The sequence below is a fragment of the Triticum aestivum genome, chromosome 7D (assembly GCF_018294505.1).
Source record: "Triticum aestivum cultivar Chinese Spring chromosome 7D, IWGSC CS RefSeq v2.1, whole genome shotgun sequence".
NCBI classification, from domain to species: Eukaryota; Viridiplantae; Streptophyta; class Magnoliopsida; order Poales; family Poaceae; genus Triticum; species Triticum aestivum.
Window position 1 is genome coordinate 387,899,274 of NC_057814.1, and position 14,013 is coordinate 387,913,286.

At 42.9% G+C, this 14,013-nt stretch overlaps 1 long non-coding RNA gene across 3 annotated transcripts; it reads right to left on the reverse strand.

Annotated features, from left to right (window-relative positions):
* Positions 1-3,928: 3,928 nt before the first annotated feature.
* Positions 3,929-8,866, reverse strand: LOC123163840 (uncharacterized). Of its 3 annotated transcripts, none has more exons than XR_006482008.1 (4): positions 8,384-8,866; positions 7,793-7,868; positions 5,764-6,982; positions 3,929-5,346 (listed from the first exon to the last, which is right to left on the reverse strand). It is a non-coding gene; the product is annotated as an uncharacterized lncRNA (long non-coding RNA). The 3 variants fall into 3 exon arrangements; XR_006482010.1 differs by having other exon boundaries at positions 5,757-6,982; XR_006482009.1 differs by having other exon boundaries at positions 7,761-7,868.
* Positions 8,867-14,013: the final 5,147 nt, after the last annotated feature.

Consider the following 14,013-nt stretch of genomic DNA (forward strand, 5'->3'; position numbering starts at 1 on the left):
CTATAATTTATGAAGTATTCATGCCATGTTTGCAATAATTTTATATGGTTTTCGTCGTGGAATTGTCACGATAGATGTCCTAGTGTGAGGACTTAGTCGTGGAGCCATCACAACGAAGTTAGCTTAAAGGGGTTAATCAGGACAAAGGACACGAGGAGTTTATACTGGTTCGGCCCCTTGCGGTGAAGGTAAAGGCCTAATCCAGTTTGAGGTGGTATTGCTAGGGTTTCGATGACCAGGGAGCGAATACGCTTAACCTGGGTCTTGATCTGTTGTTTCTTGCCCTAAGCCGCCGCCGGGTCGTCCCCTTATATACACGGGTTGACGCCCTGCGGCCTATAGAGTCCCGGCCGGCTCATACAACGTGTCCGGCTTGGTGACTTATCTTACATGCCTTACAATACAAGTCTACATATACATGGTAGTTTATATCCGTGGGCCTTAAGCCGCCTTCGGGTTTGGGCCTTCTGCTAAGCTTATCTATGAACCACCATTGTTATTTTACTCTTGGGCTTCATATGAGATGAACAGCCATAGGTATGACCCGGCTCCTCCTGGGCGGGTCATACCTGATAGTCATATCCCCAACAGTTTTGGTGCACTTTTATATGATTCTCATGGACTAACATATTAACCTAGTGCCGAGTGCGAGTTGCTATATTCTGCTTGTTTTTGGTTTTCCAAAAAACCCATACCAAACGAAGTCGAAACATGACGAAACTTTTGACGATTTTTTTGGGAACATAAGAGACCCCTGGAGCTTCATGCAAGGACCAAAAGATCGACGAGGTAGTGACAAGGAAACACCATGCGCCCTGGGGGTATGGAGGGGCGTTGTTGCCATGTGGGCCCCTCATAACTTCTTTTGGCACGAAATCAACGAAAATTCTTATAAATAGAGAAACCCCGAGAAATAAACCGAGAACTTCTACTTTGCCGTCGTAAGCCTTTTTTCTGAAGAGATCCCATCTGGAGGCCTTTTCCGGCACCCTACCTGAGGGGGAAATCATCACCGGAGGCCATCTTCATCATCCCGGCGGTCTCCATGTGATGAGGAGGGAGTAGTTCACCCTCGAGGCTGAGGATATGTACCAGTAGCTATGTGTTTGATCTCTCTCTCTCTCTCTCTCTCTCTCTCTCTCTCTTTCTCTCTCTCTCTCTCTCTCGATCTTGATAGGACACGATCTTGATGTACCATGGGCTTTGTTAATATAGTTAGATCATATGGAGTTTTTCCCTCTCTATCTTTGTTGTGAGGAATTTAGTCTTGCTCTTTGAGGTTTCATTGTTATTAGATGGAATATTTGGATTTGAGATCACTTGATTTATGTGTTGCATGTGGATACCCATCGTGACAATGGGGTATTCTATTGAGTCACTTGATGTATGTTTTCGTAATCAACTTGCGAATTTGCGAGTGACATTTGGGTAATCTAGGAACATAGGTTGATACACATTTTCATCCTACTTTCTCCGATATGAACTTTGGAGTGATTCTTTGTCGCATGTTGAGGGATTGTTATATGATTCAATTATGTTAACACTGTTGAGAGATTTCACTAGTGAAAGTACGAACCCTAGGCCTTGTTTCCAAGCATTGCAATACCATTTGTACTCACTTTTGTTACTTGCTACCTTGCTGTTTTTATTATTTCAGACTACAAAAACCTATATCTACTATCCATACTACACTTGTATCACCATCTCTTCACCAAACTAGTGCACCTATACAACTGACAACTGTATTGGGTGTGTTGGGGACACAAGAGATTCCTTGTATTTGATTACAGGGTTGTTTGAGAGAGATCATCTTCATCCTACGCCTCCCACGGATTGATAAACCTAGGTCATTCACTTGAGGAAAATTTGCTGCTGTCCTACAAAACTATGCGCTTGGAGGCCCAACAGAGTCTATAAGAGTAAAAGTTGCGAGTAGACATCAAGCTATTTCTGGCGCTGTTGCCGGGGAGGTGAGTGCTTGAAGGTATATCTTTGGATCTTGCAATTCAATCTTCTACTTTCTTGTTTCTTCACTAGTTTGGTTTTATAAAAGAAACAAAAAATGAAAGTGAGGTTCTCTCAAATTCTTCACCTTCATAAAGTGTTTCTTGAAAATGATGGATCGGAAAATTGTGCCAAAGTGTTACAAGAAGAATTCAATAAAAAGTTTGCATTAATTCTTTGAATGATAAGCATGATTGCAATGATATCAATATGCATTGTTTTGAATATCCATGATGCTAATGATATGCAAAGCCATAAGCTTGTGGATGATATGTTTGATGAAGATGATCTTTTTGTCCCCCTAGTTTTGATGAGAAAATTTATTATGATGATATCATGCCTCCTATTTATGATGATTGCAATGATGAAAGTGGGTTTGGAAGAGTGTCAACTCTAGTAAGTAATGATCCCACTATTTTGGAGGGTGTTGAATCTTATTAGAATAATTATAAAACTGGATTTGGAGAGGTCATGACTTTATTTAGTGATGAATCCACTACTTTGGAAGATGTTTCAATTGACTATGATAACAAAGTTGCTACCTGTGATGATTATTGTGATGACATGTATGCTATAAAGAATAATGATAACCGTGAAACTTGTCATCATGATTTTAATTTTCAATTGGATTATGCCAATCAAGTATCACATGACAGTTATTTTGTTTAGCTTGTTCACACTATTATGAATGACAAGAAACCAGCACGTATGCCCGTGCATTGAAACGGGAAGATAATATTTTTGCAACAAGCAGCAGGATAGATAATTGACGTGTTCATCAAAAACGGTCTCCACGGTGGAGGGTGAAAGAGCGAGGAGCTGCGGTCTTCTCACGGGTCATGTTTGGCACGCGATATATTGATTGTGGTGGGGTTGATCAGCGTGGTGGAGACCACCCAACTGATACCTTTTTTTCCTTCGGGTCCACCTCAGTCTTGGAGTTGTGGTTGCGTCCTTATTTGGTTGCTATGCGGCGACCTTTGAGGCACGGTTGCTTTGACCACTTTCTCCAACGACTATGTAACAAGATGGATTACTAATTGCATAGCATAAATTAAGATCATCGTGCCTAGCTAAAAAGCTACTCCCTCCGTAAACTAATATAATAGAGTTTAGATCACTATTTTAGTGATCTAAACGCTCTTATATTAGTTGACGGAGGGAGTATTAAAGAAAAATGCTTGTTGGGAAACAACCCAATATTTACCGCTGCTGTTTTTGTGTGTCCACATGATTAATCTAATGTAGCAATCATGTTTTGTATAATTTCTTTCAATAAACTGCCAAGTAAAGCCTTTAAGATGAGTTGGATAATTGTTGAATTGATGCTGTGAAGAAATAGAAACGTTTGAGTTTAGTGTTAGAATTGTTATTCTCTATTGGGACACAATTTTTTTACATTGTCATCATTTTTCAGAAATTTTGGAGTCACAGAAGTGTGATAAAAAATTAGATATTTACAGACTATTCTATTTTTGATAGATTAGCATAGTTTGCTTGTTTTGTTTCTATGGCTTATATTGGTCAATATAACTTGTAGAACTGATAGAGTATAGTAGGCTTTATGTGAGAAAAATAATGAATCTTTTCTTGACAATACCAAAATGAATGATTTGATCTTTATCATACTAACCTATGTCACGAGTTCCATAAGTTTTGTATGATTGAAGTTTCAAGTTTTGGGTGAGATATCGATGTGAGGAGAATAAGGAGTGGCAAGACCCTAAGCATGGGGATGCCCAAGGCACCCCAAGGTAATATTCAAGGAAGACTCAAGCATATAATCTTGGGGATGCCCCGTATGGCATCCCCTCTTTCATCTTCATTATTACTAGATGACCAGTTGCGCCCATGGCGCAAAGGCCAAGAGCAAGCCAAATATTGAAAGAGTGTGCATCAAAATATGTAGACACGGAAGGAAACATATGAAAATTAGTATGGATTGATGATAGTCATACGGACAGGATTATCATAATTTTTTTACATAAGATCCAAAATGATGCTAGATATAAAAGTCTCAATAGGTACTTATAGTAATACCAAGTTACGTAGCAAAGGACTACTGTGACCTCCTTAGATTGGATAGACAATCATGCAAAGGCCCTTGGACGTGCACTTGAAGGTGAAAGCATATGTACACCCTTTCTTCATGTTTGCCTTATGGAAGAAGCTGCTCCAGTTCATTGTGAGTGTAGCCCTGTTGTCGACGCCCTTGATAAAGAGGGCCATGACACTGGTGGTCCCGTCTCCTGTACTGATTGGTAGCTCATCATGATCAGCATCCATGTGCGGGAAGAGGCTTCTCTTAGAAAAGTGTTCGCTAAACTTTCGTGTAACTGTTAATTCAGTATCATGTAGTGAACAACATAAAACATAAAAACCATGGACAAAATGGCATTCAAGGATAGGAATTTCGTCAAAGGAGAATCAAAATATATGACAGGGTAGCCGCCTAACTGTTTTATCAAACAACAGAAAAGATTATTTACCCCTAATACATAGTTCTTTCATGCTTTCTCATATATAGAGAATAACTATAAATTTTAGAATGTTATGTTATATCTATACATCAGATCACATAGACACATGGAGCTGCACAACAGCTACATCTTACATACAAAACTACTGGCACCAAAAGCATGGTCGATAAATCTATAAACTCTGCTGCTCTGCAGTTTTACAACGATAGAGATAGCAGTAACACCAAACCTAAGTAAACCACTCTGTACGTATCAGCCACATCCTGCTAAATTGCGTAGGTAACTTTGCTGCTTCATCCCCTTAACGATACACATACAACACTCTTTTGTTCAAAAAAACAAAAACAAAATGGCATAGATATCCTTCTCTGAAGCTCAAATATATCAGTGATATTAACGGAGAGCACATTCACCTACCAAAGGGTATATATTCACTTATATCAAATATCTGCATATGAACAAAATGAAAATACCAGCCTACTTTACCATCTACCTCTCGACAACGAAACAAAACATAATACATTATATAACTGAAAAATCATTCTTTTCAAAGGTCCAGAAGAGTTAAAGGAGGCAATGCAAGGGAAAACAATGAAGGATCAGATGATTACTGGATTGATACAGTATCCAAGTGTTAACATATATAGTGGAAGTTCAAGCATGAGCTCACTCTTCTTTTACCAAATAGAAAAGGTGTGACTTGTAGAATGAAGAATCGATGCAAGAAAGTAACGGCTGTGCAGAGTACCATTATTTCGATTCCCATGGTGAATTTCCATACAAAAGAAATCTTCAGCTTGATTGTATCTTTAGGACAAAACAACTCAACCAAATAGTATGCAATTAGCCGAGCTCGCATTTTCTGCACATGGAAATAACAAAACAGTGTCAATCAGGTTACCTTCTACAGAAATGATTGTCTATTAAAATCCAAACATAATCAAGAGAAAACAGGTCGCATATCCATCAAATTAAATTTCTTTCACAGAGTAGAAAAATGCCCTAAAATATGATCATGCTTTCTAGTACTCGCTGCCTGGAACTGACATGATCTAAATCAGAATTTTGGACAATTAGTATATAAATTATAAGGTATAGTAGATGAAGCTAGAATTGGGCAATAATCACACAATTTGTTTGTAAGAAATCCGAACAGAATATTTGAATCATAATCTCCGAACATAAACTTGGGAAAAACCAATGACATTAAAGCGAAGGCATTGGAATCAAATATGAACCAAGCAGTGAACATTTATTCAAGCTCAAGCTTACCGTATACCTTTTCACCCACTGTGATTAACATTCTTCCTACTAATCCTTCGTACACCCAGTGCCGCGCTCCTCATCTCCCGGTCTAACTGCCGCATCATTCACCATTGTACACCAAGTGGGGCCCTCCTCATCTCCTGCTCCTCTGCAGTTTCAACATTAGTAATAATTGAGAAACACCTACAAAGGTGGAATTGACATCAGCCATAAATCACAAATTCTAGGCAAAGAAAGAGAATTCCCACAAAGCAAGTATCAAAATATTGCTCCCTCCGAGATACTGCAAACAAAGAGCTATAGTTTTGAATATGATAACAGAACATCACTTCCGTTAAGCATAACAATGGAACAAAACACCATGTGTCTTACATTCAAGGATAAAAGGAGGCATCATATACACACGTGCTAGTATGCTAGATAGTACATTTTAAGTCTGGTAACATTGAAGTAACCTGGAAGCATATCTCAGCAAAAAGTTCCAAAGAAAGTGATTAGAGAATCTTCAAGCAGAACCTCTGAAAATAGGCAAGAATAAAAGAAATCTCACTGGGTAAGACATTACAACAAACAAGTACTGGCAACCGGCACACAACAGCCACCTCGACCCAGGCTTAATCTATCTCAGCAAAAGAAATTACACCTAAGGAAAAGAACTTGCAAGCATGTTCTTACTATGTGAGCACAGAGAACAGAAAAACTGGTTTATGATCCCACAATGCTACTAAATTCCTTGGCCCAGTTAAGGTGTTGTTCAACACCATCACCAAACCTGGAGTAAACTGCGCTTATCTCGGCAGTAGCGACACACCGGTGCCAGCTACGCAACAGCAGCGTGGCACACTCGAACAACCATTCAAAGCTCTTCAGGTTGTCTATCTCTCTGAAATTCCTCTCTTTTACCAGAAATTAGACACGGTCAAAAAGTCAAAGAAATAAAGCATTGTTGTCTTTCTTACGGCAAAAAATACACTGCTGGTAACAGGGCAAGGCACAAATATGCAAACCAGACATTTTGCGTGTTTAAATCATGAATCGGCACAATGCCATAACAAAACTTAGTGAGAGATCGTTCATATTAACAGCAAGTGCTCCTACTCTCCCGGTGAAGATATCCGCCCGATCCAAAATCATGGCGCCTCGAGCGCCAGGCAGGGAAGGTGGCGGTGCGAGAGCAGGGGAGGCGAGACGGCGCGGAGAGAGGAGAAGAAGGGCTCAAGGACGGAGAGCTCCTATGGAAAATTGAGAAATGTACACGATCAGTTTACTACATTGTAGTACACCTGTAAACATTGAAATCATGTCGGAAGATTATGACATAATATACAGACATTTATAAAATTGACAGTTGACACATGATGTTTCATAACCTAAGTTTTGCCAGCTGTAGGCTATTAGAGAAGTGATGCATCACTACTAATTAATCCTGATGAAAAGGCTAGAGTAAGGAATTGATATATAAGTATTAAATTCAAGCCAGCACAAAGTATGGTTCTATCCATCCTGTTTTGGCACATAATATTTAATATATAAGGAGTAATGCTAAAAAGAAATGCCCCAATTTTCCTAGATAAAAATTTGGTGCATCACTTATATTTTCAGTTTCAATTCATTCGGCCTATAGATTGAGTTATGCTTAATGTATGGAACTGAATTGTATGTACAATGCTTATTTGGATTTTTACAAAATTATATCTTATAGTGACATCAGTGCTACTACTCAAGGCTTTTGTTGTAAATGAGTTGTGGAGAACTGCAGATTCAAATGGTTGGAGAGCATCTTCTGCACCACACACCTATTGCCTCATCTTGTGTCATTCTGTGTGATGGCAAAATATAATTTGTAAATGCGATCTCTCTACTTGCAAACCCCACCAAAAGAATCTGAGAGCAATGTGTATTTGTGTGTCTGGTGCAATGGCGACTTGACCCAACAAGGCGACAACAGCTGGCGCTCACGTTTGTAACCTCAAAGGAAAAATGTGTGTGAGAGAGAGAGGGGGGGCTCACATGCGCACTTGGGACGGGCTATCCAGTCTCACCTAATTTTGCTGCCAGCTTCCATCAGTACGCCTCCTCCTTTGCATCAACCATTAGTCATCACTCATCTATTAGAACCTGGAAACGAAAAAGATTAAAAGATTGTGCCCATTAGGTAGTAAAACAACAACTACCTTAGCTAGTTCCATCATGCAGCAGGACTAACTATGATATGAATTTGAACCAAAGTTGAACAAGGCGCATACAGGACCTCAAAGGGAATCTGAGATGTCACCCAAACAGCCATTGCAAACTACAAAATTTAGTAAGCTCCTACACAGGAAATAACCTGGGAGTCCAGTGGCATCTATCTAGAGCTAGATGACTCCACGAAATCGCACGTACAGGAGGTTCCGCCTAGACACAAACGTACTGCTGCTAGTATAGGAACCAATCAAGCTGTACAAATAGATGGGATCATTGAGAACCGGGGAGGCAGGGAAGGGGAAGAAGAAGAGCATAGAAGAGATGGATTCCATCAACAGGGAGGGCCGCTGTGGGGGGAGAGGGGACGCGAGAGGAGGGAAGGCACGGGATGGATCTCACCGGCGCCGTCGAGGAGAGGAAAGAGAAGGGCGCGGGAGGGAGCTCACCTGCGCCACCGCCGACCGCCTTTGGACGCCGCCTCGGTGTGGTGGGTGGGGTTGTGGAGGGCTCACGCATGGGGGAGTGGAGAGGTGGAGCTGCTCCTGCCGCCGTGCGTGAAGAAGAGGTCGGAGCCCACCGCGGCTGCCTCCGCGCCCACGCGCCTCGAATCTGGCTGCTGCGCCACCGCCTGGTCCTCCTCCTCACGCATCTTCCCCCTCCCTCTCCTCGCTCTCCTCACTCCCCGCGACCAGCGCGCTGGCGCCGACGGGGAGAGGAGAGGAGCCGACGGCCGTGGCCTCCTCCTCCTCACGCATCTGTCTCCTCCCTCTCCTCGCTCTCCACAAGCCGCGACCCGCCCACTCGCACCGATAGGGAGAGGAGAGGACCCGGCGGCGGCAATAGGGATGAGGGCAGGGGGAGGAGACGCTGCTGCCCGCCCTGTCGCTTCTCCTTTTTCTCTGGTTGTGCTGCTGCCCGCTCTGGATGGCCTGCAACCCACGATCATTGCATCCCACCCCTCTTTTCCAGCATAACAAGCACACGCACGCACGCAACGACTGAAACAACGGGCCCGCGCTGTATATTGGCCCACACGTCATCAACTCTAAAACGAACCAACAGCCCACAGTCGACGCCTTGCGGGAGACGAGCGCTCCAGTCCACCCCTCTTTTTACCGCAGAGCACCTCTTTTTCTCACATGCATGCACGCATGCAACGCAGACTGCACGGCTGGCCCACGCAGATGCGTGGCCCATGTGTCATCCACTAAGCTGCAAAAACACGAGTGAGCTAGAACTGACGGCCAGATCTTTGATAGCCAGCCAAAAAGTACTAAAAACTTTACACCGATGCATATTGGGTGAACCAGATCGAAGGCAAAACACGATGGCCTCAGGTATGCGGGTAGCGTAGAAGGGTTTATATGTTCAATTAGTAACCTCACTTGGAACTATATTTTTATTCTTCACATAATATGTGTTTTGCTTGGAGCATCTTTTCGTTTAGTTTGATATTTGAATAAAGTACTTGTTTCTGAAATTTTGATTTGGAGATCCTCACATAGCTACTTAATTGTTTGACTACTCATTGATCTTCACTTATATCTTTTGGAGTAGTTTTTTCATTCACTCGTGTGCTTCACTTATATCCTAATAATAAATTGCTGAATGAATTGAATGCCATAAATATGAAATTATACATGTTCCATATGCTTAGTAGTAGTTTCACATTGGGTTTATAAAGTAAAATCTATTGAAATTTGACAATCATAATATTGGTCATACAAGCAATTCATGAATGATTAGTATATGGAAGAGAAACTTCACATACAGATATATTATCTTGGACATCTTTTATGACTGTGAATACCCATTAATTATTTTCAAACTTGATCAAATTAGTCGAAGTTGGACAAGGAAGACAACATAATGAGTTATGGTTGGGTATATTTTCATAGAAGTTATATTGTTATATATCCTCCAATATGTGGTGCTTGTTTATAATCTTTGCTAGCCAAAAATTTCTGTACTAAGCAGGAATACTGCTTGTGCGTCCAAAATCCTTGAGCCAAGTTTCTTCCATGAGTGTCGACCATACTACCTATATATGGTATACCCTGCCGTTCGAAGTAAATTTGCATGTGCCGTATCTAAAATCTTCAAATAAACATCTCTTTTTCGTGCTCGTACTGCTCATGGAGCGACGGGTGGTCAATATGTTCCATGCTAAGTGGGTTATTCTCATGACGAGAGTTTATTCACTTGTCTTGCATGAGAGAAGCTGGTTGTGAGAACCCGAAATTAACTTCCAGACCCTCTTGTGTATATTTGTCAACCCCAGGATCATTGTTGATAACACAACGAAATGGTATCATTGCACAATACATAAATGTATTACAAGTTTAACAAATATTGCCACAAGGCATACATAGAGAAAATGTCTCATGACATTTGTTACATTCAGAAAACAGCAGAAGTCAAAAGCCAGGTCGGGTCAATAAACACCGGATATTAACTTATCATGTACTGACGACTTATAGTCGAAAGCCGAGTCGGGATAATAAACACCGATGAATTGTGATAAGACAACTTTATAAGCCTCATCAAATAAACCTCAAAAGATCCGTCGAATAAAAACAAATGAAAAACGAGGCTTTTCATGGGCTGCCAGGCCGAAAATCGAGTGCTTTCACGGGCTGCATCGGCCACTGAGTTAAACCATTTTACAAACCTTATAAGATGGACCTCACATAACCAATCGTCGTTTTAACTTTGACAAGTTCAGGGTCTGCATGAGATTGACTTGTCAAACGTTCGGCGGGTCATTCCAGGAATACCTGGGCAGAGTGGCTTACTTAAAAAGGCAGGATAACCCGGGGTTTTAGGTGAATACACCTGGCTTCCAAGCCTGGCTTTTAAGCCTATCACAAGGGTTATAGAAACTCTTGTTCTTTAGAACAAGAGAGCCCCAAGCAATATTTCTGAGCTATGCTTAATGGGCACCTATGTTTGAGTTGTGCTTTTGCAACAGACTCTCTTTGGTCCCTTTAACCTGGGTAGCAAGCCCCCAAGTTTTTTTTGTTGCCTATAAGCCGGATCAAAGGGTAATCATAACTATAAAATAGAAGCCCCCAAGTGACCGAAAACTCGTTGTTTAAAGAGAAAAACGACAGAGGCCCTGCTTTAACAGGGATGCCGACTTTATTATATTGATCATAATATATACATTGTCAAAATATGTACATCAGAAGAGTCGGTGGCTCAGGTGTAGTAAGGCCGAAGATGAGCAATGTTCCAGGGCCGGTGGGTCTCCTCCTTCGACTTACGTGAGTCTTTGTGCTCTCGAACATCGATAAGGTAGTATGACCCATTTCAGATTCTTGCTGACCACAAAGGGTCCTTCCCAAGGTGGGGATAACTTGTGCATATCAGTCTAATCCTGGATGAGCCGGAGCACTAGATCGCCTTCTTGGAAAGTTCTAGTTTTAACCTGGCGCCTGTGGTAACGGCGCAGATCTTGCATGTAAATCGCCGAACGAGCCACTGCGATGTCACGCTCCTCATCTAACAGGTCAAGTGCTTCCTGACGTGATTTTTCATTGTCAGCTTCAACAGAAGCCGCCACACGAGGCGAGTCATGACGGATGTCACTAGGGAGAACCGCCTCTGCTCCGTAGACCATGAAGAACGGTGTATAACCCATGGACCTGTTGGGGGTGGTGTTAATGCTCCATAACACAGAAGGTAACTCCTCCACCCAACAACCCGGCGTCCTATGTAAGGGAACCATAAGCCGGGGCTTGATGCCTCTTAAGATCTCTTGATTGGCTCTCTCAGCTTGACCATTGGATTGGGGGTGAGCTACTGATGATATATCAAGCCGTATATTCTCACGTTGACAAAATTCTTTCATAGCCCCCTTGGAGAGATTAGTGCCATTATCTGTTATAGTGCTGTGTGGAAAGCCAAAATGGAAGATCACCTTCTTCATGAATTGAACTTCCGTGGCTGCATCACACTTACTGACTGGCTCTGCCTCGACCCACTTAGTGAACTTATCAACCGCCACCAAGAGGTGGGTTTTCTTATCCTTGGACCTCTTAAAAGGCCCAACCATATCAAGCCCCCAAGTTGCAAACGACCAAGTGATTGGGATCATCCTCAGCTCCTGAGCCGGAACATGAGCTCGACGTGAAAACTTCTGACAACCGTCACATTTTCTGACCAAGTCTTCAGCATCAGCATGAGCCGTCAACCAATAGAAACCGTGACGAAAAGCCTTGGCTACCAGAGATTTACAGCCGGCATGATGACCACAATCTCCTTCGTGGATCTCACACAGAATCTCACAGCCTTCTTCAGGAGAGACGCAACGCTGAAACGGCCGTGTAACACTGCAACGGTGCAGCTCCCCATTGACAATTTTCATGGACTTAGAACGTCGGGTTATCTTCCTGGCCAAGGTCTCATCCTCAGGTAACTCACCCCGGGTCATGTAAGCCAAATAGGGAACCGTCTAATCAGGAATAGCATGAAGAGCCACCACCAATTGCTCTTCCGGGTCAGGAATAGCAAGGTCCTCCTCCGTAGGCAACTTGACCGAAGGGTTGAGTAGAACATCCAGGAACGTATTCGGTGGCACCGGCTTACGCTGAGAGCCTAGCCGACTTAAGTTATCAGCCGCCTCATTCTTCCTTCGATCGATATGTTCAACTTGGTAACCCTTGAAGTGACCTGCAATGGTATCGACCTCTCGATGATAAGCCGCCATAAGCGGATCCTTGGAATCCCATGTACCAGAAACCTGTTGGGCCACCAAATCTGAATCGCCAAAGCACCTCACCCGGCTTAAATTCATCTCCTTAGCCATCCGAAGACCATGGTGTAAGGCCTCATACTCAGCTGCATTGTTAGTACAAGGGAACATTAATCGGAGGACATAAGAAAATTTGTCACCACGTGGGGAAGTCAAGACAACGCCAGCCCCCGAGCCCTCCAGCTGTCTAGATCCATCAAAGTGAATAGTCCAATATGTGTTATCTGGCTTTTCCTCCGGTGCATACAACTCTGTCCAATCATTGATGAAATCCACAAGCGCTTGGGACTTGATAGCCGTACGAGGCACATATTTTAGCCCGTGAGGTCCAAGCTCAATAGCCCACTTAGCAAACCGGCCAGTTGCTTCCCTGTTTTGGATGATATCTCCCAAAGGAGCAGAGCTAACCACAGTGATGGGATGAGCCTGAAAAATTGCTTAAGTTTCCGGCTTGCCATGAAAACCCCATACACAAGCTTCTGCCAATGTGGGTATCTCTGCTTGGACTCAATAAACACCTCACTGATATAGTAAACCGACCGTTGAACCGGATATTCCTTGCCCGCCTCCTTCCTTTCCACTACGATGGCCACACTAACGGCCCGGCTATTAGCAGCCACATATAACAGCAGAGGCTCCTTATCAACAGGGGCAGCAAGCATGGGCGGCTCAGCCAATTGTTTCTTCAGATCCTCAAGCGCTTGGTTAGCAGCATCACTCCAAACAAAATGATCTGTCTTCTTCATCATTTGATAGAGGGGGATAGCCTTCTCACCCAGTTGGCTTATGAACCGGCTCAGAGCTGCAATGCGACCCGCCAGGCGCTGAACATCATTAACACACGCCGGCTTAGCCAATGAGGTAATGGCCTTGATTTTCTCCGGGTTAGCCTCAATGCCTCTATTCGAAACCAAGAAACCCAAGAGCTTGCCTGCGGGCACACCAGACACATTTAGCCGGATTAAGCATCATCTTGTATACCCGGAGATTGTCAAACGTCTCCTTCAAATCATCAATCAGGGTCTCCTTCTTTCTTGACTTAACCACAATGTCATCGACATAAGCATGAACATTGCGCCCAATCTGATTGTGAAGGCAATTTTGCACACACCACCGATAAGTCGCCTGGGCACTCTTGAGCCCAAAAGGCATAGACACATAGCAGAAGGCTCCAAACGGAGTAATGAAAGTTGTCTTCTCCTGGTCCTTAACTGCCATCTTGGTCTGATGATAACCAGAATAAGCATCCAAAAAACTCAGACGCTCACAACCCGCCGTAGCATCAATGATTTGATCAATACGAGGGAGAGCAAACGGATC